This window comes from Heteronotia binoei, chromosome 2, assembly GCF_032191835.1.
Source record: "Heteronotia binoei isolate CCM8104 ecotype False Entrance Well chromosome 2, APGP_CSIRO_Hbin_v1, whole genome shotgun sequence".
Classification (NCBI taxonomy): Eukaryota; Metazoa; Chordata; class Lepidosauria; order Squamata; family Gekkonidae; genus Heteronotia; species Heteronotia binoei.
In genome coordinates this window covers 20,724,707-20,752,380 of record NC_083224.1, presented here as the reverse complement: position 1 = coordinate 20,752,380, position 27,674 = coordinate 20,724,707, and positions in this window count along the sequence as shown.

The following is a 27,674-nucleotide window of genomic DNA, read 5'->3' as shown; positions in this document are numbered from 1 at the left end:
CATGTGGAATTCACTGCCACAGGAGGTGGTGGTGGCTACAAGCATAGCCAGTTTCAAGAGAGGATTGGATAAATATGTGGAGCAGAGGTCCATCAGTGGCTATTAGCCACAGTATATTGTTGGAACTGTCTGGGGCAGTGATGCTCTGTATTCTTGGTGCTTGGGGTGGGGGGAAGGCAAAGTGGAAGGGCTTCTAGACCCACTTGTGAACCTTCTGATGGCACTTGGGGTTTTGGGGGTTTTTTTGGCCACTGTGTGACACAGAGTGTTGGACTGGATGGGCCATTGGCTTGATCCAACATGGCTTCTCTTATGTTCTTAAGACCTCAGCCTCTCTGCCCTGTTCTTGGCCCTCCAGAGGAACTTATTAGCCACTGTGTGAGACAGGAGGCTGGACCACTGGTCTGATCCAGCAGGGCTCTTCTGATGTTCTTATGAAGGCCTCAGCCTCTCTGCCCTGTTGTTGGCCCTCCAGAGGAATGGGTTGACCTCTGTGTGAGACAGGATGCTGGGCTAGATGAACCACTGGTCTGATCCAGCAGGGCTCTTCTGATGTTTTCATTTTCGGAAGCTACCTGACTCTGATCTGACCTCAAATAGTCCTGCCTACCTTTTTTTGACCGCCTCCTTTCCAGATTGCAGCAACCCTATCCTGGTGCATCCGACCCAGCAGAGGCTGCCAGAACTCATATATCCTGCCTTCCGGCACAAAGCTGCTGTTCCGGTTTTGATCCCTTCGCGCAGCTCTCTTAATGGGAGCACATTAATCTTCACTTTCAGCGCTCCTTTTGCAGGGTCTCGTGTGTCCGCCAACTGCCAGTCGTCCCCTCCTGATTTGGGGGCTTGTGAAATGAATGAGGTAGGCGCACGGGAATAAAAGGGAAGGGCCTGAAAATGTCTTCCTTGCCGAGAAGATAGATTCGAATAGAGAAAATGAGGAAAGGCTCAAAATAAGAATCCCTGGGTCATGCTAGGGCTGATTTTGAATGAATTCTTTTTTTGAATGCTGCTGTTACAGATTCCACTGTCCTATAGTTGTATTTAAATGTGGGGTGCCCTTGTGTTTGAAATATTGTTTGCCATGTAGGCACATGTGCAAGCATTGCTGTTACAATCCCACCCCCCTCTTTTCTAACCAAATTGCATTTTTGTGTAAACCTGGGGATTTCCTTTGTGAAAGTGTCTGTTATAGTCTTCCCAACACCGCTTAGACAAATGCTATGAGCAGGGCTTTTTTTTGAGCAGGAACGCAGTTCCAGCTGGCTTGGGCGTCAGTAGGTGTGGCGTAACAGGAAATGAGTTCCTGCTGGGCTGTTCCTGCAAAAAAGCCCTGTGTGAAACAATGGCGATGTCAGGGGGTGTGGCCTAATATGCAAATGACTTCCTGCTGGGCTTTTCCCTACAAAAAATGCCCTGAGGTTTGGGGGAGGGCGCCTAGGGACGGTGAAGTTTGCAAGGACGTGATGTCACTTCCAGGTGGGCACTCTAGGAACTTTTTAAATCTCTATGGTAAAGGTGATAGAGGACAGGGAAAATTCTTGGAGTATTGCTAAGGAGGCCATTCCCCCCACTTTTTTTCAATTTCTCAGGAGCCAAAGATTGTGGATGTCTAGGAATTCCCCAGTTGGCCCAAGCAATTAGAGAAGTCTATCCATGTAGCAGATTTTTTTTTTTAATGTGCTTAGCAAACACACACAGCCCTCCTGCTGGCTTATCTTTCCCTTGAAGATGTGACCCCAGTGTCGGCATTTGCAAAAGAAAACAAAGATTTGTTTAAATAATCATGAAACTCAGGGCTGTTTTTTTTTTAGCAGGAACTTCTTTGCATATTAGGTCACACCCTCTGATGTAGCCAATCCTCCAAGAGCTTCCAGGGCTCTTAGTACAGGGCTTACTGTAAGCTCCAGGAGGACTGGCTACATCAGAGGTGTGTGGCCTAATATGCAAAGGACTTCCTGCTACAAAGAAAGCCCCGATGGAACTACAACGTAATGTGTAGCTCAGGACGGATCGCTAGGTCAGAGCAGGGTGGGGAACCTTTTTTCTGCCAAAGGCCATTTGGATATTTATAACATCATTCGAGGGCCATACAAAATTATCAACTTAAAAAACAGTGCTCTGCCGAGGTAAAATTAATGCAAATAATTGTTTTTCTATTCGAAGTCATGTGGGGAGAGCCTAATTCAGCACACACACACACACCGGCCTGCCGCCCTAGGCAAATACCTAGGTTCAGGCATATTAGACCACATCCCCTAATATTAGCGTATTAGGTCACACATTCATTAACATATTAGGCCACACCATCTGGGATAACCACGTGCAAATTGAACTGGTAATAGCTGGTTCCCACCCCTCCCAGCCCTCCTTGCTTCAGTTGCTCCCAGCAGACCTTTAAAGGCATCCACATATCCCAGCAGCAGTCCTTCACAATGCCCACAAGAGAGGGGGGAGGCGCGACCCAGCAACTCCTGAGGGTCAGACCAAGTTATCTCAAGGGCCGTAAACTGCCCTTGGGCCTGCCGTTCCCCACCCCTGCACTAGATGGTAGTGATCCTGGAATCTGTGCTTACACAAGGTAGATAGGGATCACCAACAAAGGAGTTTCCAGCATTTGCAACCTCTGGCTTATTTTATAAGCCATAATAACAGCTGAAAAGGTAAAATGCTATGTGTCAAAGGTAGCCTACCCCTCTCCCCTTTTTTCCTAGCCCAGGTTAGCCTGATCTTGCCAGATCTTAGAAGCTAAGAAGGGCCACTCCTGGCTAGCATATGGATGGAAGACCATTAGGGCTTTCTTTTTTACAGCAGGAACTCCTTTGCATATTAGGCCACACCCCCTGATGTAGCCAATCCTCCAAGAGCTTACAGGGCTCTTAGTACAGGGCCTACTGGAAGCTCCAGGAGGATTGGCGACATCAGGGGTGGGTGGCCTAATATTCAAAGGAGTTCCTACTACAAAAAAAGCCCTGGGGACCACCAAGGAATTCTAGGGTCCTGATGCAGAGTCAGGCAATGGCAAACCACCTCTGAGCATCTGCCCTGACCTGGATGGCCCAGGCTAGCCCAATCTCATCAGATCTCGGAGGTTAAGCAGGGCCAGCCCTGCTAGATTTTGGATGGGAGACCACCAAGGGATTCTCGGGTTATGATGCAGAGGGGTAGGTAATGTCAAACCACATCTGAACATTTCTTGCCTTGAAAACCTTGCAAGGGTGCCACGAGTCAAGGCAAGAGGCAGGGCCGGCCCTGCCGCAAGGCAAACTAGGCAGTTGCCTAGGGCGCTGGGAGGCAGGGGGTGGCAAATTGGGGCCCCCCCAGCACTCCAGGCAAGCACTTAGTATGTCTTCCTCCCTCGCCCCCCCCATGCTGCCACTGCTGATGCTGTGGCCGCGGCAGTCACTATCCCCCTCCGGCCTGCCGCCACCCCTCCAGCCTGCTGCCGCCACCCCCTGCACCCTCCGGCCAGTCACCGAGCTCTACTCGCTCTCCCTCCCTCCCGCACTGCTCGCCGCTCACCAAACTAAGGCCTGCTGGCTCTTCACAGCCCGTGCCTGCACATTTTGTTGAGTCAAAAAGCACAGGCATGGGCTGTGAGTTGCCGACAGGCTTTAGTTCTGCGAGTGGCGTGGGAGGGAGAGCGAGCAGAGCTCGGTGGCGGCCAGTTGGAGGGCACAGGGGGGGGGCGGGGGCAGGCCGGAGGGGGATAGCATTGGCTGCGGTAGCAGCGGGGGGGAGGGATGCATACAGGCTGGGAAGGGAAGGGGGAGGTATGGGGGCGCTGCGCCATGGGGGGCAGTGGGGGGCACCTGCCTAGGGTGCCAGGGACCCACGGGTCGGTCCTGGCAAGAGGCAGACAGGTGGTTTGCCATTGCCTGCCTCTGCATAGCAACCCTGGACTTCCTTGGAGGTCTCCCATCCAAATACTAACCAGAGCTTACTCTGCTTAGCTTTTGTGATGCCAAACGATTGGGCTGGAGTACTCAGGTGAATGCCTACTTGGTGACAAATCTGGGTCTGACGTTGCATAATGGGAAGCATCACAGCCTTGCATTAATGCCATAGGTTCATTTCCCACGTCCCACGTTTTGTTGTTCTTTCTCTTTCCTTTCCACTCTGCATATTCCTTCCCAGCAACAGAATTTCAGAATCCCCATCTATTGTGTATTTAGGAAAGGAAAGGTCCCCTGTGCAAGCACCAGGCGTTTCCGACTCTGGGGTGACGTTGCTTTCACAACGTTTTCACGGCAGACTTTTTACGGGGTGGTTTTCCATTGCCTTCCCCAGTCTTTTACACTCCCCCCCCAGCAAGCTGGGTACTCCTTTGACCGACCTCGGAAGGATGGAAGGCGGAGTCAACCTCGAGCCGGCTACCTGAAAACCCAGCTTCCACCAGGGATCGAACTCAGGTCATGAGCAGAGCTTAGGACTGCAGTACTGCAGCTTTAACACTATGCGCCACGGGGCCTGATGTTTAATCTACTGCGAGAGCTTTTGTGGTGTAGCGGTTTGAGTGTCAGACTAGGGTTCCCCTCCTGGCAACAGCTGAGGGATGGGGAGGGACTAACAAGGAGAGAAAGGAGAGCCCAGGCAATGTGGAGATGTTTATTCCAGTGTGAGCAGGAAGGGAGGCATCAAGTCATGACATATCAGTGATCAGGGCTTTTTTTTTTTGTAGCGGGAACTCCTTTGCATATTAGGCCACACACCCCTGATGTAGCCAATCCTCCTGGAGCTTACAGTAGGCCCTGCACTAAGAGCCCTGTAAGCTCTTGGAGGATTGGCTACATAAAAGGGGTGGTGCCTAATATGCAAAGGAGTTCCTGCTACAAACAAAAAGCCCTGTCAGTGATGCTCTGGTATTTCTACCATATGGTTTCTACCACAGAGTTTCTGCCCAAATACCAGAGCGTCACCCAGATATCATCAGTATGATGATGTCACTTCCCATACACGCTGGAAGTGATGTCTCCAGCCACATTGCCTGGACCTTCCTTTGTCTCCTGGTAAGTCCCCTGCCGGCCAGCTGATCGTCAGTAGTGGGGGACCTCCATTTTAGTTGGGGGAGTTGGCAACCCTGTGTCGGACTAGGATCTTGGTGGTCGAGGTTCCAATCCCCACTCTGCCATGGAAGCTTCCTAGGTACCCTTGGACCAGTCCCACACTCTCCGCCTAACCTACCTCACAGGGATGTTGTGCATATTGAATAGAGGAAAGGCAACTGATGCAAGCTGCTCTGGATCCCCACCGGGGAGAGAGGTAGGGTATAAATGAAATAAATACATGAAATTTAAAAATCCAGCTCTGGACTTGTGTTAACGGCTTTGCAGCAGCGTTGGAGTTAACAAACAGAAAAATATCCCCCTTGTTTTTTTTAAAAAAATAATAATGATGATGATGGCTTGCTCGGGAAGAGATGGACTGCACTGGTCCTGTGCCAAAGGCAACGCTCCCTCTGCCAGGAAGCCAGATGCAAGGTTTCATTGCCAGTCTCTCTCTGGCAAGACCGAAGCAGCTTCAGCAGGTGTGATGAAAGAGCACGTCGGAGCCTTTGCTTGGTAGGGAACAAGCGGCCTCTGCGGTGCTACCGGGGCTGTTTCGATGCCCCAAAGTCCCTTCAGTGAATTCCAGTCATTCGTGCTATTAGTCAAGAGGGTGTCCCATCTAGGGATGCCCTGGGAGCTGGGCTTTTTTTTGTAACAGGAACTCTTTTGCATATTAGGCCACACCCAGGGGTGGAATTCTAGCAGGAGCTCCTTTGCATATTAGGTCACGTGCCCCTAATGTAGCCAAACCCCCAAGAGCTTACAAAAATGAGTCTTGTAAGCTCTTGGAGGATTGGCTACATCAGGGGTATGTGGCCTAATATGCAAAGGAGCTCCTGCTAGAATTCCACCCGTGGCCACACCCCCTGATACAGCGAATCCACCTTGAGTTTACTGTAGGCCCTGTCCTAAGAGGCCTGTAAGCTCTTGGAGGATTGGCTACATCAGGGAGTGTGGTCTAATATGCAAAGGAGTTCCTGCCACCAAAAAAGCCCTGCCTGGGAGCAAAATTGGTCCCAGGAAGAGTTCCCAGGGCTGGTTTCAGATTTTGGGGGTCCTAGGCAGAGAGTGACTTGTGAGTGATGCCATCGTGTCGGCGGAGGATCCCCCAACCAGCCCAATGTTGGCCAGCGGGTTGGGAACCTCCAAGGCAGGAGAAGTCTCCCGCTGGAGGCCGCGGGGGAGTTGGCAACCTTAGGAGCTGATCTCTGCCAGCTGGAAATCAGTTGTCAAAGAGGGAGATCTCCAGGCCCCACCTGGAGGCTGGCAACCTTATTCACATTGTCTGGTATATTTTCCCCCTCCCCTGATAAGCTCTGGAATTCTCCATGTTATTCTCACAACAATCTTATGAGGTAAGAAGCTGAGACAGATTGATAGGCCCAAGGTCACTCAGTGAGTTTCATGCTAACAAGTGGAAATTTGACCTCCCTGGGCCTCGTGCTTCACTCTACCCACACTGGCTTTCATTAGTATGATGGAATAATGATTGTTGGTTGAACAGGCATATTCATTTTTTAAAAAAACCCAGCAGTTAACTGTTCACAGAATGGGGTCGATTTTATGAGAGGAAGGATGGTTTCGGTTGGACTATATAGGAGAGCAATTTCTGAGGGAAAATATATATAACCACAATGATATAGGACAGAGAACTGCTGGCGGTGAAGAACTGAAACTCATACAAGGCGGGAATGAGGGAAAGAGCAAAAAAAATATATAAAAGCAATGTCGATGAAAATGTATTTCTAACCAAAAAGAGAGAGAAGGGGAATAAAATAACACCACTGCCATAGATAATGTGTCCCATTTAGGACACGATCAAATAATAACAGTCAGGGAAAAAAAAAGTGGAAGGAACTTAAATAAGGAGACATGAAAGACACAGGGGAAATTGCAAAGAGAGAGAGAGAGAATTGTTTACGGCAATGCCTGCTTCTAACAAAGGGACAGTTTAAAAAGTAAAAGAAAGAAAGGAAGAATTGTATAACACATTAAAAAGTTGGAGAAGTCCACAAGGAGTTAGAAGAGAACAGAAAGATTTTTTTTTTACATAGTATGTGCACAGAAAAGGAATATGCAGCAAATCGATGATAAGTTATTTTTTAAAGGCGTTTGATGCAGGTGAAATGATCGACAATGGCTGGTTCAGGCAATACACCTATGTTGTGGTTGCTAATTTGAAAGATGAAGAGGGGAGAGCATATCCTATAGCTATGCCCAGCTGGTGGCCCTATTTCCAACAAAATCAGGCCTCCGACTAGGCTTACCAATAGAGATGGGGACAGGTTCACAAGAAATTTCGGCAGGTTCGTGGTTCGCAAAGTGAAACTTGTGACAGATCAACCGGCACAAGCTTTCCCTGAACTTTCCAGCAGTTCATAGTGGTTCGTGGTGGTCCATGAACCATTTCCAGGCAGCCTCCACTCAATCTAAATGTTTACAAAACTTCCAGCCAATGGGGGGAGGGGCTTGGAGGACATGTAGTCATCCGGGGGAGGTCCCCTGTGTCTTTGATGTCTCTAGCTTGCACAGAATACATTCTATACATTTTGTATGAGTCAAGCTAGAGACACCAGATTTGCAGGGGATCTCCAGCTGTCTCTCCTCTACCTGCGTTTTAAATTTGGTGCCTATTGGATTTATGGGGTCCAAGTTATAGCCCCCCCAAACAAGGTGCCCCCAGGAAAGAGTTCTCTGGGGAAATGGCAGGCGGTCAGTTCTCCAGAAAGCACTTTCCTGCGGTCACATTCTTTTGGGGGCTGTAACTTGGGACCCCGTCTGGGCTTTTTTTGTAGCAGGAACTCCTTGGCATATTAGGCCATGCCCCCCAATGTAGCCAATCCTCCAAGAGCTTGCAGTAGTCCCTGTACTAAGAGCCCTGTAAGCTCTTGGAGAATTGGCTACATAAGAGAGATGTAGCCTAATATGCAAAGGAGTTCCTGCTATTAAAAAAAAGTCCTGGAGATGGGGGGAGGTGAGTATTTGTTTTTTTTATTTAATTCAATTCATATCCCACCTCCCCACCGAGGCAGGCTCAGGGCGGCTCACATGGTCATGCATATGCATGAATATAAATATACAATAAAACATTAAAAACAACAGAAACAATTTAACACATGGAAATTGACATTTCAGGTGCTATAATCTTAAATGTGTTGTCTTGCTATTCCAGCTAGGTGTTCTCCGTAAAGCAGACCTTAATGGTCCAGATGTTCTATATGGAGCAGATTGCAAGAGATGGTCCAGATATTTTTGGAGACTAAGTGTGTGTGTGTGTGTGGGGGGGGAGCGATCATTGGCATCGTGTGATGACAGTTTGGTGTAGTGTAATGTAGCCAGTTTGGTGTAGCGGTTAAGTGTGCGGACTCTTATCTGGGAGAACCGGGTTTGATTCCCCACTCCTCCACTTGAACCTGCTGGAATGGCCTTGGGTCAGCCGTAGCTCTGGCAGAGGTTGTCCTTGAAAGGGCAGCTGCTGTGAGAGCCCTCTCCAGCCCCACCCACCTCACAGGGTGTCTGTTGTGGGGGAGGAAGGTAAAGGAGATTGTGAGCCGCTCTGAGACTCTTTGGAGTGAAGGGCGGGATATAAATCCAATATCTTCTTCTTCTTCTTCTTGTGCAATCTTTAAGTGCCGCTGTAATGTTCTAGCACTTGCCCTACATTTGGTGGTAAGTGCTACAGCGTCATTCTGGAGCAAAGCTGGTGCTTTCTAGTCATGCTGCATATTACTATGGCCACTTTCACACATGCTAAATAATGTAGCTTCAGTCCACTTCAGCGACCATTTGCAATTGGATCTCACAATTTCACTCAGCAAAATCCAGTCGCAAAGTGCGTTGAAAGTGCATTATTTAAGTGTGTGTGAAAGTGCTAAATGTGGTTGGGATTGCTGCTGCCCCCTTTTTTGGCCAGCCCGCTTTTGCCTGCTGACCAACGGAGTGTCCAGCAACCAAAAGAGTAACGCGGAAAAGAGAAGCAGGTAAGAAGCACTAAGGCATCCACGAAAAAATCATAGATTTATCAATATAGTATAAAGAACTTCTACAAAAGCGCAATGTATATCACACCCGAAACCAAAGTCCTTTTAGTTACAACCAGTGTTCTGATTCTTGAAAGTGGTAGTCTGGGGTGTGGTAAGACAAGCCGTGAAAACAGAGTCCAATGCTCCAAGACTTCTTTCAGCAGTAGCCAGAGTAGAGACAAATAGCAGCAAAGTGCAAAATCGCAACAGGGATGCACTGATTGTGACTAAATCTTCTGCAGATTACAAAGAATAAGAACACTGATTGTAACTAAAAGGACTTTGGTTTCGGGTGTGATATATATTGCGCTTTTGTGTAAGTTCATTATACTATATTGATAAATCTATGAATTTTTTCATACTTGAGGCTGGTTTATCGTGGACCAATGGAGTCGGCAGGCAGTGGCCATAACTGCCAAGAGTTTGCCTTCTGCTAGCAAACAACTGGCAAGCACCTGGCCGCTGTGTGAACAGCTTTCACCAGGGGGTTTTTTTTTGGTAGAAAACCCCCAGCAGGAACTCATTTGAATATTAGGCCATAGCCCCTGACATCACCATTGTTTTGCACAGAGCTTTTTTGTAGAAAAAGCCCAGTAGGAATTCATTTGCTTATTAGGCTACACCCCCTGACACCAAAGCCAGTCGGAACTGCGTTCCTGTGCGTTCCTGCTCAAAAAAAGCCATGGTTTTCACACATGCTAAGTAATGCAGTTTCAATCCACTTCTGCGACTGTTTGGAGTGGATCTTGCCATTTTATGCAGTAAAATCTGGTTGTAAAGTGCATTGAAAGTGCATTTTGCTATTTTGCACAGTAAAATCCAGGTGCAAAGGACACTGAAAGTGCATTATTTAGTATGTGTGAAAGTTCCTTGGCCAAGGGACTGGATGGGCCAGTGGCCTGATTAGGGTTGCTAAGTCCCTCGCAGCCATAGAGTTTCCTTTCCAAATTCCTAGAGCAGCCAGCGTGTGATGTTGCAGGCGCGATGACATCACTTCTGAGGAATGTCATTGCGCCGGCGACATTGAGGGAGGATCCCCCTGCCAGCCCAATGTAGGATGGTGGGTTGGGAACCTCCAAGTTGGGAGAACACCCCCCCCCCTCCTGCCAAGAACTTGGGCAGCCCTAGGCTTGATCCAACATGGCTTCCCTTGTGTTTCTTATATTCTCTCTTGTTCTTAAGTTCTTATTTGTATGTGTGTGTTTTTGCTAGCTGTCCTCCTCTTATCCTTCCACCTAAATTCCCCCAGCCTGAGGACACCATTCAGAGCGAGAAACGAGTGTCGGCCTGGATAAATGAATCCATCCCCGCCTCCTCCCTGCAACCGAAATCCCTCCACACTCTTCAGCAATGCGTGGCTCGGAGATCAGGGGACACACAGCCAGAACATCCTGCCACGGCAGATGGCCAGTCATAAGCCCTCTTGCTAATCTGTCACTGCCGCAAAGCAAGCAAGGCCTCAGGATGAAGGGGGAGGGGAGGGGATTTGGCTCAGGGGCCTGCAAGCAAGAGCATGATGGGAGAAGAGCACTCAAGGTGACGTGCCTTTGAAGGAGGCCTCATACCCAGAGGGCTGTGCCGATGTTTTCCACCAAAGAAACTGGCGAAGCAAAGATGTGTTGGGGGGAAAAAAGGCCAAGGCATTTTGAAACAAATCCATTGGCCTTAATAAGACGATAGGCCGTAGCAGGTCTCATTTTGGGCAGAAGCTCACAAGAGCAGAGCTCTGGAACCTCTAAATTTTGTTATGCTCTTTCTTTCTTACCGCCCCCCCCCCCAATACTTGCTTCTGGGCTCCATTGTCCAAACCCCTCTGTGAGAGTTTTGCTGAACTCTAAGATTTGGCAAACTTTCTAATATTTCCCTCCACAAAAAATGGGAAAATAACCAAAACGTATAAAGGAGACAGATGGAAATCTTCCTCATGCCACTGTGGCCACATAGGAGAAAGCAGGGCATTTTTTGTGACAGGGACTCATTTGCATATTAGGCCACACCCCTGATGTAGCCAATCCTCCTGGAGCTTACACGGCTCTTAGTACAGGGCCTATTGTAAGCTCCAGGAGGATTGGCTACATCAGGGGGTGTGGCCTAATATGAAAAGTTGTTCCTGCTCCAAAAAAGAGCCCTGGGAGAAAGTCATTTAAAAAGTATGATAGGAGTAAGGTTTTATGAGGACAATTATAATTCAAGAAGCATTCTAAGGGAGATGCTGAACTGATATAATTTAGTACACCTTCCAGTGATGTCAGGGGTGTGTGAAGGGCTGGAATTCTAGCAGGAGCTCCTTTGCATATTAGGCCACTCCCCCCTGATGTAGCCAATCCTCCAAGAGTTTACAAGGCTCTTATTTGTAAGCTCTTGGAGGAATGGCTACATCAGGGGTGTGTGGCCTAATATGCAAAGGAGCTCCTGCTGGAATTCCGCCCCTGGGTGTATGGCATATGCAAATGAGTTATGAAAACAAGTTGTGTTAATGAGCTCTGGCACCTATTTTTCTATGAAATGGCCTCTGGGCCTTAGCAACGCACGCAACGGTGGAGAACCCTTTCAAAGCCTCTTTTCATTTCCCCAGTGAAATGTATGGATTTAAAATGGCTGCCCAATTGGTTTCCATTCGGTGTAGGATTCTGGAACTGTGCTCCTATGCTGCAGCTTGCATTGAGAATCATTGCTGTTATTTCATTTTTAGAATTTCCAAATGCAAGCTGCATTTGGGAGCCTGCTGCTCCAGGCTGGCCCCCGTCTTGCTGCTGAAAACGCGATACCCGCAATTTCGGGGAGCGCACAGCAAGCGTCAGTCAGATGGATGCTTTCAAAGGGATGTTGCTTCTGCGCAGGCCAAGCGATCTGATTTTGGGCTCTCCAGAGGAATTTGTGTCTCATGAAGAAGGAATGTTGAGCACCCCCAAAGTCTCTAGGTATTCTCCAACACAGACTTGGCAATCCTAGACTTGTAGGAGAGCCAGTTTGGTGTAGTGGTTAAGTGTGCGGACTCTTACCTGGGAGAACCGGCTTTGATTCCCCACTCCTCCACTTGCACCTGCTAGCATGGCCTTGGGTCAGCCATAGCTCTGGCAGAGGTTGTCCTTGAAAGGGCAGCTGCTGGGAGAGCCCTCTCCAGCCCCACCCACCTCACAGGGTGTTTGTTGTGGGGGAGGAAGGTAAAGGAGATTGTGAGCCGCTCTGAGACTCTTTGGAGTGGAGGGCGGGATATAAATCCAATATCTTCATCTTCTTCTTAGAGTGCCGGTTTTGGGGTAGATAGGAGGAGGAGGAGGAGGAGGAGGAGGAGGAAAAGAAGATATTAGATTTATATTCTGCCCTTCACTCTGAATTTCAGAGTCTCAGAGCAGCTCAGTCTCCTTTACTGTCCCACAACAGACACCCTGTGAGGTAGGTGGGGCTGAGTGAAGGGTGGGGTTAGGGTTGTCAATCCCCAGGTGGGGGCAGGGAATACCCCAGTTTGGAGGCCCTCCCCCCGCTTCAGGATCATCAGAAAGCGGGGGGAGGGGAGGGAAATGTCTGCTTGGGTACTCCATTATTCCCTATGGAGACTTATTCCCATAGGAAATAATGGAGAATTATGCATGAGACCACAGAATGGAGACCCCAACCAAAGACTAGCTGCATTATTTCAATCTTCCCTCTCTGCATCCCTCAAGGCTCAGTTCCCTAAAAGGAAAGCCTCTGTTCTTCCGGAGGCCGCAACCCTTGCCAGACACTAAATTTTGCATTTGCGAGTTATGCTTATTGATGCACAGAATGAAAACAGCCCTCAGTCTCACAGGTTCTATAACAGGTATGGTTGCCAGTCCCCAGTTGGGGCAGGAAAACAAGGACAAACCCTCCATGAAAACCAGCCTCAAAATTATAGATAAGTCATATATTTCATTAATAATTAGAAAAAATACAAATTCATTACAAATTCTCTATATTGGGAAAAATTGACCATACCAGTCAGAAGTTATTGTAAGCATCAGCATTTGAATGTGGAATTTACTGCTTTGCACTTGGCCACATTGAACCTCATCTGCCGCGTTGACACCCACTCACCCAGCCTCAACAGATCCCTTTGGAGTTCCTCACAATCCTCTCTGGTTCTCACCATCCTGAACAATTTAGTGTCATCTGCAAACTTGGCCACTTCACTGCTCACTCCCAACTCCAAATCATTTATGAACAAGTTAAAGAGCATGGGACCCAGTACTGAGCCCTGCGGCACTCCACTGCTTACCGTCCTCCACTGCGAAGACTGCCTATTTATACTCACTCATTAGGGTTTGTAGAATCTTTCGGGATCAAGTGCCGTGTTCTACTTGAGAAAGTTTTCCTTCCAGACGTTTCGTTCTCAGCTGCGGAGAACATCCTCAGTGGCGTTGCAGGATGTTCTCCGCAGCTGAGAACGAAACGTCTGGAAGGAAAACTTTCTCCAGTAGAACACGGCACTTATTTATTTATTTATTTATTTATTTATATTATTTATTTATATTAAGATTTATACCCCGCCCTTCTCACCTAAGTGTCTCAGGGCGGCTTACAACATAATAATTCAAACAACTTCAGTTTAAAACATTTAAAAATACAATTAAACCATAAATTAATAAAAACAAGATAGAATAAAACCGGCGGCCTATATATACATTTTGTTCCATCCAAGATATTTTTCATTGTCAGTTAATGTCATAGGCCTGCCGGAAGAGGACTGTCTTACAGGCCCTGCGGAATTGCCCTAGATCCCGCAGGGCCTGCACCTCTTCCGGCAGCTGGTTCCACCAATAAGGTGCCGTTATTGAGAAGGCCCGATCCCTGGTGGATTTTAGACGGGCCTCCTTTGGCCTCCCGGGGACTACCAACAGGTTTTGTGAACCTGAGCATAGTACTCTCTGGGGAACGTGTGGGGAGAGACAGTCCCTAAGGTAGGCAGGTCCTAGGCCATATAGGGCTTTAAAGGTAATGACCAACACCTTGTACCGGACTCGGAATATTACTGGCAGCCAGTGCAGACCCTGGAGCCCCGGCCGAATGTGCTCCCGTCTTGGGAGCCCTAATAACAGCCGGGCAGCAGCGTTCTGCACTAACTGCAGTTTCCGGGTCCGGCACAAGGGTAGCCCCATGTAGAGGGCATTACAGTAGTCCAGCCTCGAGGTGACCGTAGCATGAATCACTGTTGCCAGGTCGTCACGTTCCAGGAAGGGGGCCAACTGCCTCGCCCGCCTAAGATGAAAAAAAGCGGACTTGGCAGTGGCTGCTATCTGAGCCTCCATCGTCAATGAAGGCTCCAACAGCACCCCCAGGCTCTTAACCCTGCCCGACGCTGTTAACGGAGCGCCGTCAAAAACTGGCAGGGGGATTTCCCTTCCCGGGCCGCAGCGACCCAAGCAAAGGACCTCTGTCTTCGCCGGGTTCAGCTTCAGCCCGCTCAGCCTAAGCCACCTAGCCACTGCCTGTAACGCCCGGTCCAGGTTTTCTGGGGCGCGACAGTTCCTCCCCAATTGCCACCCTTTGTCCCCGACCGTCAAGGAAAGAGGAAAGCCATTGCAAGGCCAACCCCTGAATCCCTGCGTCGGCAAGGCGGCATGCCAGAAGCCGATGGTCGACCATATCGAACGCTGCCGATAGGTCCAACAACATCAGCACCGCCGAGCCGCCTTGATCCAGATGTCGCCAAAGGTCATCTACCAGGGCGACCAGCACCGTCTCCGTCCCGTGGCCCGGGTGGAAACCAGACTGGTAGGGGTCAAGGACAGAAGCATCCTCCAGGAAGCTCTGTAGCTGCAACGCCGCTGCCCTCTCTATAAGTTTGCCCAAAAAGGGCAAATTCGATACCGGCCGATAGTGTGCCAATTCGGTCGGATCTAACGTTGTTTTCTTCAAGAGGGGATGGACCACCGCCTCTTTGAGCGCTGATGGAAAATGTCCCTCCAGTAGGGATCTATTTATGATATCCCGTATAGGATATCTTAGCTCCCTCTGGCAGGTCTTAATAAGCCAGGAGGGGCATGGGTCCAATTTACAAGTTGTTGGGCGTGCAGATAGGAGGATCCTGTCAACTTCTTCCAGGCTGAGTGCGCCGAAGCCGTCCAGGACACAATCTGAAGACAGGCACGGAGCCTCAGGTTCACTAACTGTATCTAATGTGGCAGGGAAGTCGAAACGGAGCGATGCGATTTTATTCGCAAAAAAATCCGCAAAAGCCTCACAGCCAATTTCCAATTCATTAAAATTTGGTCTGCCCTGTGGCAGCATTGTAAGGGTCCGAATTGTATTGAACAGTTGTGCCGGGCGCGAAATTGCGGACGCAATCTCTGCCGCAAAGTAAGTTTTCTTTGCGGCCTTGACTGCCATCTCATAGGACTTCATAACCTCTCTATAAGATGTTCGAGTCACTTCGTCTCGGGTACGCCGCCATTGCCTCTCTAGTCGTCTGAGTCCTCGTTTCAACCGCCGCAACCCCTGGTTATACCAGGGTGTCGGCCTTGAACGAGGGCGCAGAGGACGCCTAGGCGCGATCTCATCGATGGCCCCGGTGAGCCTATTATTCCAAGACTCCACCAGGTCATCGAGGGAATCGCCAGGGGGCCAGGGATCCCGCAGAGCCATCAGGAACCGTTCCGGGTCCATCAGGCTCCGCGGGTGAGCTAAAATAAGCTCGCCGCCCAAACGGGCGATCCCGAAAGATTCTACAAACCCTAATGATGTTACCAGCCGTGAAAACCTGAAATCTTTGATATACTCACTCACTTACAAAATTCATGGCAAGGCTAGAGCTTTCGCGAATGACTCCGGAAAGCTCATCCCCTGACCCAAATTTTATGTCTTGAAGGCGTCACCGGACTCTTGCTCTATTCTATCGCTACAGACAGAGGAACACGGCTCCCTGTCTTGTTCTGTCTTCTTGTAGCCTGTGTCAGCTTGGGAGAAGGGAGGAATACATCAGGGTGGGCAAAAGATTTCAGCATCCAGATTAGGGTTTTGGACTTGACAGCTGAAACCGACATGAAGGTGAAGCTCCGCTGACGCCTCCCCGAGTCAAAGGCTTGTCTCAATAAACAAGCCTGGCTAATTAGATAAGAGGGAATTTCTGTTTATAACCCCTCGCGCCAAGCCTCCCGCATCCCAATGAAGCACATGCCGGGAAAGGAATGCATTTTAAAAAAGGAAAGAACAAGGCCAAGGGTGGGGGGGGGAGGGAGAGAAGGGAACTCAGAGCATCTCGATGGGGTGATTAAAACAGAGCTGACGTTTTATTTTTAGCATCTTTTTTGGGAGGAAAAAAAAACACCAACGTGTAACTTCCCTTTGAGCTTAAAAATACTCCAAATAGGCCACCCAAATGTCTCATTGGCGCGCTGGGAAAATAGGCTGAGCTTTGAGACCGGAATGCTAAGGAAGTGCAGCCCCTCCTCCGCCATCCCGATCTGTCTACCTCGGCAAATGTTTACCGAGAGAGTCAATGCCCTAAAAAGGAATACTGCAGCCTCATTCCTTCCTGAAAGCTACAAACCCCAGCCTGGAAATGCTGGTCTTTAAAAACGCATAGGGTGTCGTGGTGCCAGTCTGGGGAGAAGAGGGATCAGATCTGTCTCTTCCCATATATGCTCCAGAGGTTGCTTCGTTCGACCTCCCAAGATCTGTTGACTGTCCCTGGCCCAAGAGATGCCCATCTTGCCTCTATCAGGGCCAGGACCTTCTTGGTCCTGGCCCCGACCTGGTGGAATCTGCTCCCCATGGAGATCCAGGCCCTACCTGGCTTGTTATCCTTCTGTAGGGCCTGTAAAACGGAGCTGTTCCACCAGGCTTTTGGATGAAGCGGCGGGCATCTACCTATTAGATCAGTTGGCCTCTCCTACTGTATTATTCTACTGTGCTGTTCTGCTGTGCCGTCCTGCTATACCATTTCGTTATGCCATCTTGCTGGACCATCATGTTGTACTTTTACTAAATATTGTAACTGGTTTTTATTGTGACGTTACTGTGATTTTATTGCGATTTTATTACTTATGATGTACTCCGCTCTGAGCTCCCATGCGCGAATGGGCGGAATATAAATAAACCAATCATCATCATCATCATCACCCAGGCCCCTAGCCAACCAGGGACCCATGGGACCTGGTCCTCCTCACATGGTTTTTGGACCCCCCTCATTTCCCTTCTGTGTGATTTATATTGCATGGGAGGGGCTTGCAGGTGCAGCCACTGCCCTTCTCATGCCTTTTTAGGGCCTGCCAATCAACTGATCAGCAGGCTCTTTAAATCATGCCGGAGGGAGATGGACGGCCTTCAACCTCTCCAGCTTTCTGCACTCACCCCCATGGGCCTCTCCCTAGTGGCCCCCTCCCCCCATGATCCCTAGCTATAGGGATGATCAGATCCCCACTCGACTGTGATTCTTACCGGTTAACTCAGAACCAGTTGCTCTCTCTCTCAGTTTTACCCCGCCTGGTTCCGACTAGGGATGCCAGCCTCCAGAAGGGACATAGGGATTCCCTGGAATGACAGCTCATCTCCAGACTACAGAGATCAGTCCCCCTGGAGAAAATGGCTGCCTTGGAGGGTGGACTCTGGCATTGTACCTTGCCGAGGTCCCTCCCCTCCTCAAACCCCACCATCTCTAGGTTCTATCCCCCAAATCTTCTGGAATTTACCAACCCAGACTCGGAGTGAAGGGTATAAATCCAATCTCCTCCACCTCCTCCTCCTCCTCCTCTTCCTTCTGCTCCTTCTCCTCTTCTTTTTCTTCTTCCCTGACCTGAGAGAATCATTTTCTGGAGCCCCACTTGATAGCTCTGAAAGCATCTCGAGATATACGGAGGAAAGAGGCCTTGTAGTAGCAACGAGGATCAATCCCCAGGGTTCTGGCGGCCTGAGCCTGCTGGCCGCCCTGAGCCTGCTTCGGCGGGGAGGGCAGGATACAAATCAAATCAAATCAATCAATCAATAAAATAAAAATTCAGAGAGGAGCGCCAGCTCACTCAGCAGAACCATCTCCAGGCAAGTGAGTTCGAGCTATTCCCTCAGCAGTGCTTATCTTCCTGCGCCTTCGGTTGGCACACTTCCTTGACAAAGAGGGCTTAGAGGGACTTGGCAAAGCAGGCCGGGGAACCTGTTTAAAATTTCCAGCCACTGGAACAATTACGGGAGCTTTAGAAAGAGTGTGAATAGGGCTTCCCCAAAGGATTCCTATCGCCAAAGGATAACATTCTCCGGCTTTATCCAGTGAGGAATGCTACTTTGTCGAACAGTGACGGCGACAATGCTGACGAATACTGGATATTGCTTATTGTATTGGGAAGGGTATCGGAGAATCATCTCAATCGGTCGCTGGAGTTTTGGGGGAATTTTCTATATTGGGGCTGGCAGCCGGAGGAGATATTTGCAAGCATTATTTTCACACTGTTCAAATGAAAGCTAGAGCTTTTTAGAAAGGTGGCCAGTGTTACCAGTTGAGGCTGCAGACGGATGCCAGGGGTTTTTTTTTTGAAGAGGATTTACTGACAGTTTGCTGTAGTGGTTAAGTGTGTGGGCTCTTCTCTGGGAGAACCGGGTTTGATTCCCCACTCCTCCACTTGGACCTGCTAGCATGGCCTTGGGGCAGCCATAGCTCTTGCAGGAGTTGTCCTTGAAAGGGCAGCTGCTGTGAGAGCCCTCTCAGCCCCACCCACCTCACAGGATGTCTGTTGTGGGGGAAGAAGGGAAAGGAGATCGTAGGCCGCTCTCTGTCCTGGAAAGGGCAGCTGCTGTGAGAGCCCTCTCCAGCCCCACCCACCTCACAGGGTGTCTGTTGTGGGGGAGGAAGGGAAAGGAGATCGTAGGCCGCTCTCTGTCCTGGAAAGGGCAGCTGCTGTGAGAGCCCTCTCCAGCCCCACCCACCTCACAGGGTGCCTGTTGTGGGGGAGAAAGGGAAAGGAGATTGTAGGCCGCTCTCTGTCCTGGAAAGGGCAGCTGCTGTGAGAGCCCTCTCCAGCCCCACCCACCTCACAGGGTGTCTGTTGTGGGGGAGAAAGGGAAAGGAGATTGTAGGCCGCTCTCTGTCCTTGAAAGGGCAGCTGCTGGGAGAGCCCTCTCCAGCCCCACCCACCTCACAGGGTGTCTGTTGTGGGGGAGAAAGGGAAAGGAGATTGTAGGCCGCTCTCTGTCCTTGAAAGGGCAGCTTCTGGGAGAGCCCTCTCCAGCCCCACCCACCTCACAGGGTGTCTGTTGTGGGGGAGAAAGGGAAAGGAGATTGTAGGCTGCTCTCTGTCCTTGAAAGGGCAGCTGCTGTGCGAGCCCTTTCAGCTCCACCCACCTCAGAGGGTGTCTGTTGTGAGGGGAGAAGATATAGGAGATTGTAAGCCTCTCTGATTCAGAGAGAAGGGCGGGGTATAAATCTGCAGTCATCTTCTTCTTCTGCCACCAAGGCTGGATTAACAATTAGGCCAAGTAGGAACTGGCCTATGGGCCCCCACACCTTTAGGAGCCCCAGTAGGGTTGCCAAGTCCAATTCAAGAAATATCTGGGGACTTTGGGAGTGGAGCCAGGAGACATTGGGGGCGGAGCCAAGAGCAAGGTTGTGACGAGCATAACTGAACTCCGAAGGGAGTTCTGGCCATAACATTTAAAGGCACCACACACCTTTTAATACCTTCACTTCACTGGAAATAGTGAAGGATAAGGCACCAGCTGAGGCTGAAAAGGTAAGAGCAGGGGTGTCAAACTCATTTGTTATGAGGGCTGGATCTGACATAAATGAGACCTTGTTGGGCTGGGCCATGTGTGTCATAAAATGTAATGCCTGATAGTGGAGATATAAACTTTATAAGGGACACAGACAAATATGATTTAAAGATTTTTTTTAAAAAAACAAACATTAAAATAAAACATGCTTACAACAGTAGCACCCATTGGTCTCAAAGGTGCTTTCTTTGTATCTCTCTCATGCAATCCAGGGAACTGGGCAAAGGAAGTTCTGGTTCTTTCCTTCCTTCCCCGGGGACCAGGAGGGGGAGGAGCCTCAGCCAATAGAAGGAAGAGGGGCTTGGCTCAGAACTCAGCAGTGCAATTGAGAGAACCTGGCAAAGCAAGCTCTGCCTCCCCCCTTCCTCCCCAAGGGAGGAGCCTCAGCCAATGGAGAAAATAGAGGTTTTGCTTTGTAGCTCTTGTGCAATCGAGCAAGCTGTGATGCAGAAGGAAGCAAGAGAGAGGGAGAAGGAAGCAGGCAACAGCCAGTTGCTCAGGGACCTGATTGGTCCTCGAGCCACATGTCTGACACCTCTGAGTAAGAGACTGCCACGCCGAAGGCAAACTCCTGACTTTGGCAGAAGGAAAACCCAAGCCAGAAGTCTCTAGATTCCCAACTCAGTCACAATGCCTCATGAGCTCGGTACTGCCAGGTGATGCCTCTCTGAGCCACCCGCCCCCATCTTACTGTGAGTTGAGCAACACAAAGTGTCACTTGAGTCCACTCCAGGAAAGTGCAGACCAATTTTCTATTGTTGTTCTTTCCTACCATTGTTTCCAAGATTTTCTATGCATTATATTGTTCTACAGAGTGCCTTTTCCCTTTGGTGGCTCTCCTGCACTCAGCATAATGAATGCCACTCAGATGTGCTGCTGCAGCAGTCACTTTCTGAATGTCTCAGTGCTAGAATTTAATATCCCCAGAAAGGATTCTCAGGTTGGGCAGAAACAATTATGCTCCCAGGGCTGCAAGCTGGAAAAAATGCAGAGGAGGGCAACCAAGATGATTAGAGGGTTGGAGCCCCTTCCCTAGGAGGAAAGGCTGAAAGTCTTGATTTCAATGGCCCATGGGATATAATGGGGCGGTATATTCGGGAATAGCCGGATATCCTGTATCAGATTCAGCTACCAGATCTGCTATTAGGAGATATGCAGCCACCATGCACACTGGGACTATTATACTGTTGGTCCTTTGCCTACAGAAACTGTAAAGACTTCAGACCAGGCTTAGCTGTCCAGCACATTGCAGATGTCTTCACGGAGATGAGACCAGCAACAGATCTAGGGGAAGCCATGTTCCAGGAGACTTCAAAATGACATACTACTTTCCTGTAGCAGCCACGAAGAGGTTGCGTCTTCACCACGTACTGCGTTCCAGGGTCCTTGCATCAGCTTTAATCATGCAGATGCAGATGTTGACTGACCAGCCAGAGACAAAGGAACTGATGTGAGGCAATCATAACGATCGCTAGTAGACATAGGAGTCTTCCTGCCACCCATCCAAATGGCACCTCTGTCTATGGAACATTGTTGGACTAATCTCATCATCTCACAGTCATCATCAGTCAAATCCTGCTACCCATAAGAACATAAGAGAAGCCATGTTGGATCAGGCCAATGGCCCATCCAGTCCAACACTCTGTGTCACACAGTGGCCAAAAAAATTATATATAAATATACACACTGTGGCTAATAGCCACTGATGGATCATCTCCACCCCTCCCGATCCCTTTGTTTCCCCCATATCCCCCAAGAGGTGTCACCACAACAACCCATCAGACCCTAAATTGCCCATTCCGGTTTTCTCTATTTGGTGTATGTTTTTACTCAGAGGCATGTTAATTATTCCCTGGATATTATTGTTAAATTTCCTGGGAACTACTGACCGATTTGGCAATCCCTTCACTGGGATTGCCCCAGGTCATGAAATCGTCTATTTAAGGCAAGCTAATTTTTGCATTTTGCCTAATTGGCGAAAATCTCCCAAATTAACTTGAAAAGGGGATTTTGGCTAACAGTGATGTCACTCCCAGCTGTTTGACCATTGTGTTGAAATTCTCCTCCCCTGCAGTTTGGGGATGACAGGTGGCTCTTTCACGCATATTGTGTGGCTCTTGAAGCTCCCACCACTCTGTCGGCTAGTTTGGAGAAAGCATTTTGAATCTTCGAATCACTTCTCCAAGCCAAGCAAGCCATCAGCTTAAGAACATAAGAGAAGCCATGTTAGATCAGGCCACACAGTGGCCAAAAAAATTATATATATACACACACACACACACTGTGGCTAATAGCCACTGATGGACCTCTGCTCCATATTTTTATCTAAACCCCTCTTGAAGGTGGCTATGCTTGTGGCCGCCACCACCTCCTATGGCAGTGAATTCCACATGTTAATCACCCTTTGGGTGAAGAAGTACTTTCTTTTATCCGTTTTAACCTGTCTGCTCAGCAATTTCATTGAATGCCCACGAGTTCTTGTATTGTGACAATGCTCGTATTGTGACAAAGCTTGGACAATGTATTTAAAGTTAAAGTTGCTTTCTTTCCCCCTCCCCCATTTATTTCCTTCCTTCCTGTCTTACATCTCTCAAGCATCTGACATTCGTGTCTTGCGGCTCTCAAACCCTTGACATTTATTCTATGTGGCTCTTACATTAGGCAAGTTTGGCCACCCCTGCTCTAGAGTGATTGGGAATAGGGAAATGGTCATTGTCTTGTCAGGCCCCTACTTCTAGATGCATGTTTCCTCTGAGCAAATCGTAGAATGTCAAAATAAAGTCTGTTGTTCTTGCACCATGCTCAGATCAGTAGGTATACTCCCTGCACCAGGGCCAACTGAGTCCCAGGAACTTCTTTACTATTAGTGCTGACTCTCTGGAGTGGATTTTGCATTGAAATAAAATTTTGATTGATGGATTGAATAAAACTTTGTGGGTCTCAAAAGTGCCACTGGATTCAAACTTTATTCTGCACAATATATGATGATTGATGAATTACATGATAGAAGTTTGCAAAATTATGCATGGGAGAGAGAAAGCAGAGGGAGAGGCACTTCCCCCTGAAATCACTATTGTTTCACACAGGGCCTTTTTTGTAGAAATAGCCCAGCAGGAACTCATTTGCATACTAGGCCACACCCCCTGAAATCACTATTGTTTCACACAGGGCTTTTTATTAGAAAAAGGCCAGCAGGAACCCGGAAGTGACATCATCGCGCAGGCGATGTCTCACGTGGCCGCTTTAGGCATTTCCAGGAAAACTGTGGTTTTCCTAGACGATCTAGCCATTTGGGAGGGAAAAACTCTATGCTACCTATGGACTGGGGCGGGGCTTGGCAGCCCTAAAGTGAGGTCATGTCTCAGTGTAATGTCAAAGAGACTCCCTCATTTCCCTCAGTCCACCCACTGGCCGGGTTGTTGGTTAAAAAACCCCCAGAGAATATGTAACATCACTTAGGGTGTTTTCGCACTCACGTTTTACTGGCGCCACGACCATCCTGACGCCGGCGAATCTGCATGGATTTCGCACCAGAAGCGCCGGCGCTCCCAGAAGCGCCGGCTCATTCCGTCGCTAAGCCAGCGCAAACGTTTTCCTGCATCTTTGCGATTTCCGTTTGCGCTGGCTTAGCGACGGAAGTAGCCGGCGCTTCTGGGAGTGCCGGCGCTTCTGGTGCGAAATCCATGCAGATTCGCCGGCGTCAGGAGGGTCGTGGCGCCAGTAAAACGTGAGTGTGAAAACGGCCATAAAGAGAAAAAATGGTCCCTTAAATTAATCATGGCATGTCCTCTATGCGAAGAGGAACAAAGCTCATTCTCCCAGCCTTGCAAAGGAGCCCTAAATGAGAAATGAAGAGCCATTGATGGTATTCTGGGAGAAATCTGGAAGGCGCCCACTGTATAAGATAAGAAAGATCTGGGGTTTGCTTCGGTTTTCAAAACAAAGGAAGGGATATCACGGTATCATGTGCAATGCAGTCCCCTTTCACTGGTGGCAGCTCTCCTCTCATTCTTCTCATTACGCTAAACTGCAGAATCCTGAAAAAAGGAATTGAGCAATATCTTTTGCTTTATTGGTAATTTACTCTTTTTTTGGGCCCCAAAAGCACTTTTCCAGGAAAATCCTTTAGCAAAAGGACACTATAAGATCTCAGTCCTGGGAAATCACTGGAACTGATCTAGAAGGAGGAGGAGGAGGAGGAGGAGGAGAAATTGGATTTATATCCTGCCTTTTACTCTGAATCTCAGAGTCCCAGAGTGGTCACAATCTCCTTTACCTTCCCTGCCACCACAACAAACACTGTGAGGTAGGTGGGGCTGAGAGAGCTCTCACAGAAGCTGCCCTTTCTAGGACAACTCTGCAAGAACTATGGCTGGCCCAAGGCCATGCCAGCAGCTGCAAGTGGAGAAGTGGGGAATCAAACCTGGTTCTCCCAGATAAGAGTCCATGCACTTAACCACTACACTAAATTGGCTCTTTAGAGGCACAACCAGCTGGAACAGAGTATTGGCTGGGTGTGTGGCCTAATATGCAAAAGAGTTCCTGCTACAAAGAAAGCCCTGATTGTCTTACTAGGACTTCTGGGATTCGGGTTCTTAACAAGAAGAGCAGTTTCACTTTCTGTTCCCAGTTGGTTCAGGTGGGTAGCTGTGTTGGTCTGAAGAAGTGTGCATGCACACAAAACTTGAACTTTGTTGGTCAAAGATGCCACTGGACTCTAACTCTGTTCTATCCCCAGTTGAGATTGACAACTGCAAGCATCTGGCTTATGTGAAGGTTTCCTCTAGTTACCTTCTGGATGAAAATAAAATTAGCCTTCGATTATGAACCTTTTTTGCAACCGCCAGGGCTGGGTTGGGAAATACCTGTAGATTTGGGGGGTGGCGTCTGAAGAAGGCAGAGTTTGGGGAGGGGAGGGACTTCAGTGGGTATATGGCAAAGCATCTTCCAAAGCGGCCATTTTCTACAGGGGAATTGGTCTCTCTTGCCTGGATGTCAGTTGTAATAGCAGGAGATCTCCAGCCACCGTCTGGAGGTTGGTAACCCTATTCCCTGAGATTTAACCTATCCGAAACACAGACACTTGTCCCCAAGGAATGTATGATCACAGTTTCTCCAGAAGCTGTAGACAAGCAAGAATGAATATGACCAAGGTCACTCATTTATATGCTAAACATGAGGATTTAGTTATTGTTATATTAGGGGTGCCAGCTTTGTGGTGGAAAATACCGGGAGAGTTTGAGGGTGGATCTGGGAGAGGGTGGGGTTTGGGGAGGGGAGGGGCCTCAGCATGGTCCAATGCCACAGAGTCCACCCTTCAAAGCAGCCATTTTCTCCAGGGGTAGTAAATACAACTGGAACCGGTGTGAAGATAAGCAATATAAGATAACCACTGGAAGCAATAAAACTTTCACACCAAGCATGTAAATATGTGTTTTTAGTGAAGTTAAACAAAAACAGAACGAAGGAACACTGAACATTCTTGAATTTTTCCCCACAAAGTCACTCAACAGTCACAAAGAATGATAGCCTCTTCAAATAGGACTTAATGAAGATGTGGGTGAAGTCTTTAATTTCTTAGTGTTCCACTCGTGATGGTGTGGAGAGAATAAGGAACCACTTTTAAAAGGAGTCCTCACGGTTTCAATAGTTTGTTCTTCCTCAGCCTCTTTCTCCTGGTGTTACATGGAGCCACAGCTCTACTCTTTACAACATGGATCCACGCATGCTCAAATTTGCTGCTACCGGCTCTCCGCATCATTATGAGTAATCACCAGGGATTACGTGACCTAAATGCTACTCAGGGGGAAACTATCAGGAAGAACCAGGTGACTTTTTAATCTGGATAGGAGGCGTCTGGAGACAGGATGAGAACAGATGAGGCTCAGAGGGCTGATGTGCTTGTGCATATTCAGGGATTTTTTTTTTGAGCAGGTACACACAGGAACACAGCTCCGACTGGCTTGGTGTCAGGGGGTGCGGCCTGATATGCAAATGAGTTCCTGCTGGGCTTTTTCAACCAAAAGCCCTGTGTGAAGTCAAGGTGTGTGGCCTAACATGCACATGAGTTCCTGCTGAGCTTTTTCTACAAAAAAACCCCTGTGAACATTTAATCCGAATGAGAGGCCGGGCTAGGTCAGGCCAAATCTTTTGTGTGAAAGCTCCCCTCATGTGTGTTCATGGGGTAAATTCTCAACCTCAGGCCTTGTTCTGGGCAGGAGCTCACAGAAGGGGAGCTCCGGAACCTCAAAATTTTATTGTGCTTTTTCTTTCTTACAAATCCTCCACCCACCCCATACTTGCTTCTGGGCTCCATTGTTCCCAGAAGAGAACAACGTGAGAATTTTGCTGAACTCTTAAGATCGGACAAACTTTCTAATATTCCCCCCCACAAAAAAATGGGAAAATCACCAAACTATATCAAGCAGACAGATGGAAATCTTCATCATGCCCCTGTGGCCACATAGGAGATAGTAATTTGAAAAGTATGATGGGAGTAAGGTTTTATGATGACAATTATAATCTAAGAAGCAGTTCAAGGTAGATGCTGAGCTGATATAATTTAGTACACCTTCCGGTGATATCAGGGGTGTGTGGCATATGCAAATGAGTTGTGCTAATGAGCTCCAGCACCTCCTTTTCTACAAAATGACCCCTGCTCAACCTGATACTGGTATTTGTGAGTTCCGGAATCCAGTGTAAACAACTTCATAGACGAAAAACGTGGACTGAGGGATGACATGACAGAGGTTTACAAGATTATGCATGAGATAGAGAAGGTTGAGAAAGAAGGACTTTTCTCCCTTTCCCACAATACGAGGACTCGTGGACATTCAATGAAATTGCTGAGCAGTCAGGTTAGAATGGATAAAAGGAAGTACTTCTTCACCCACGGAGTGATTAACACATGGAATTCACTGCCACAGGAGGTGGTGATGGCTACAAGCATAGACAGCTTCAAGAGGGGGTTGGATCAACATATGGAAGAGAGGTCTCTCAGTGGCTATTAGCCACAAGGTATAGATGGAACTCTGTCTGGGGCAAGTGATGCTCTGTATTCTTGATGCTTGGGGGGGGCATAGTGGGAGGGCTTCTGGTGTCCTGGCTCGACTGGTGGACCTCCTGATGGCACTTGGTTTTTTTGGCCACTGTGTGACACAGAGTGTTGGACTGGATGGGCCTTTGGCCTGATCCAACATGGCTCCTATTATGTTCTTGTGTGCACGTGACAGCGTGACGTAGTGGTTAAGGGTCAAGATATCAATCTGATTTCTGCTCTCCAGACCTCTAAACTGGTCAACACACATTATTACAGGCAAGGAGTTTCCTAACCCTGAGGTAATTTTCTGAATCCCCTTCTCTGCATTGTGTTTGGAGCGGATGGGGGGGAATCATCTTTCTACTCCCCCCCCATCGCCTATAATGTTAATTACGTTACTCCGTTGACATAATAAACACTACAGATGAATCCAGAATGGATTATTTACGACACCACTGAACTCAAAGTAATTATAACCATGTAATTTCGCTCTCTCTCCCCCTCTCTGTCATTTCAGATATAATGTCATATTTCAAATCATTGGAGTCCACACCCATCTCTGGTTCTGTCTGCCCTCTAATAAATTGTGATCCTCTTTTCACAGGTAATATATCAGCGGGGGTCCCCAAGGAGAGAGCTGTAGTCTTGTCAGGAAAATCCATAAATTAATTTATATATAAACAGAGACAAGGAGCTCTTAGCACTGGGGGCAGAACTCTGGTTTGCAGCAAATGGTTCTGTGTTTGCAGACATCAATACAAGAGGGGGGGGGGGGTTTGCCTCCTTGTTCTTGGGAGAATGAAGTGTTTTTATCTGTCTCCGTCTTCTGGCTTTCAACAATGAATTCTCCAG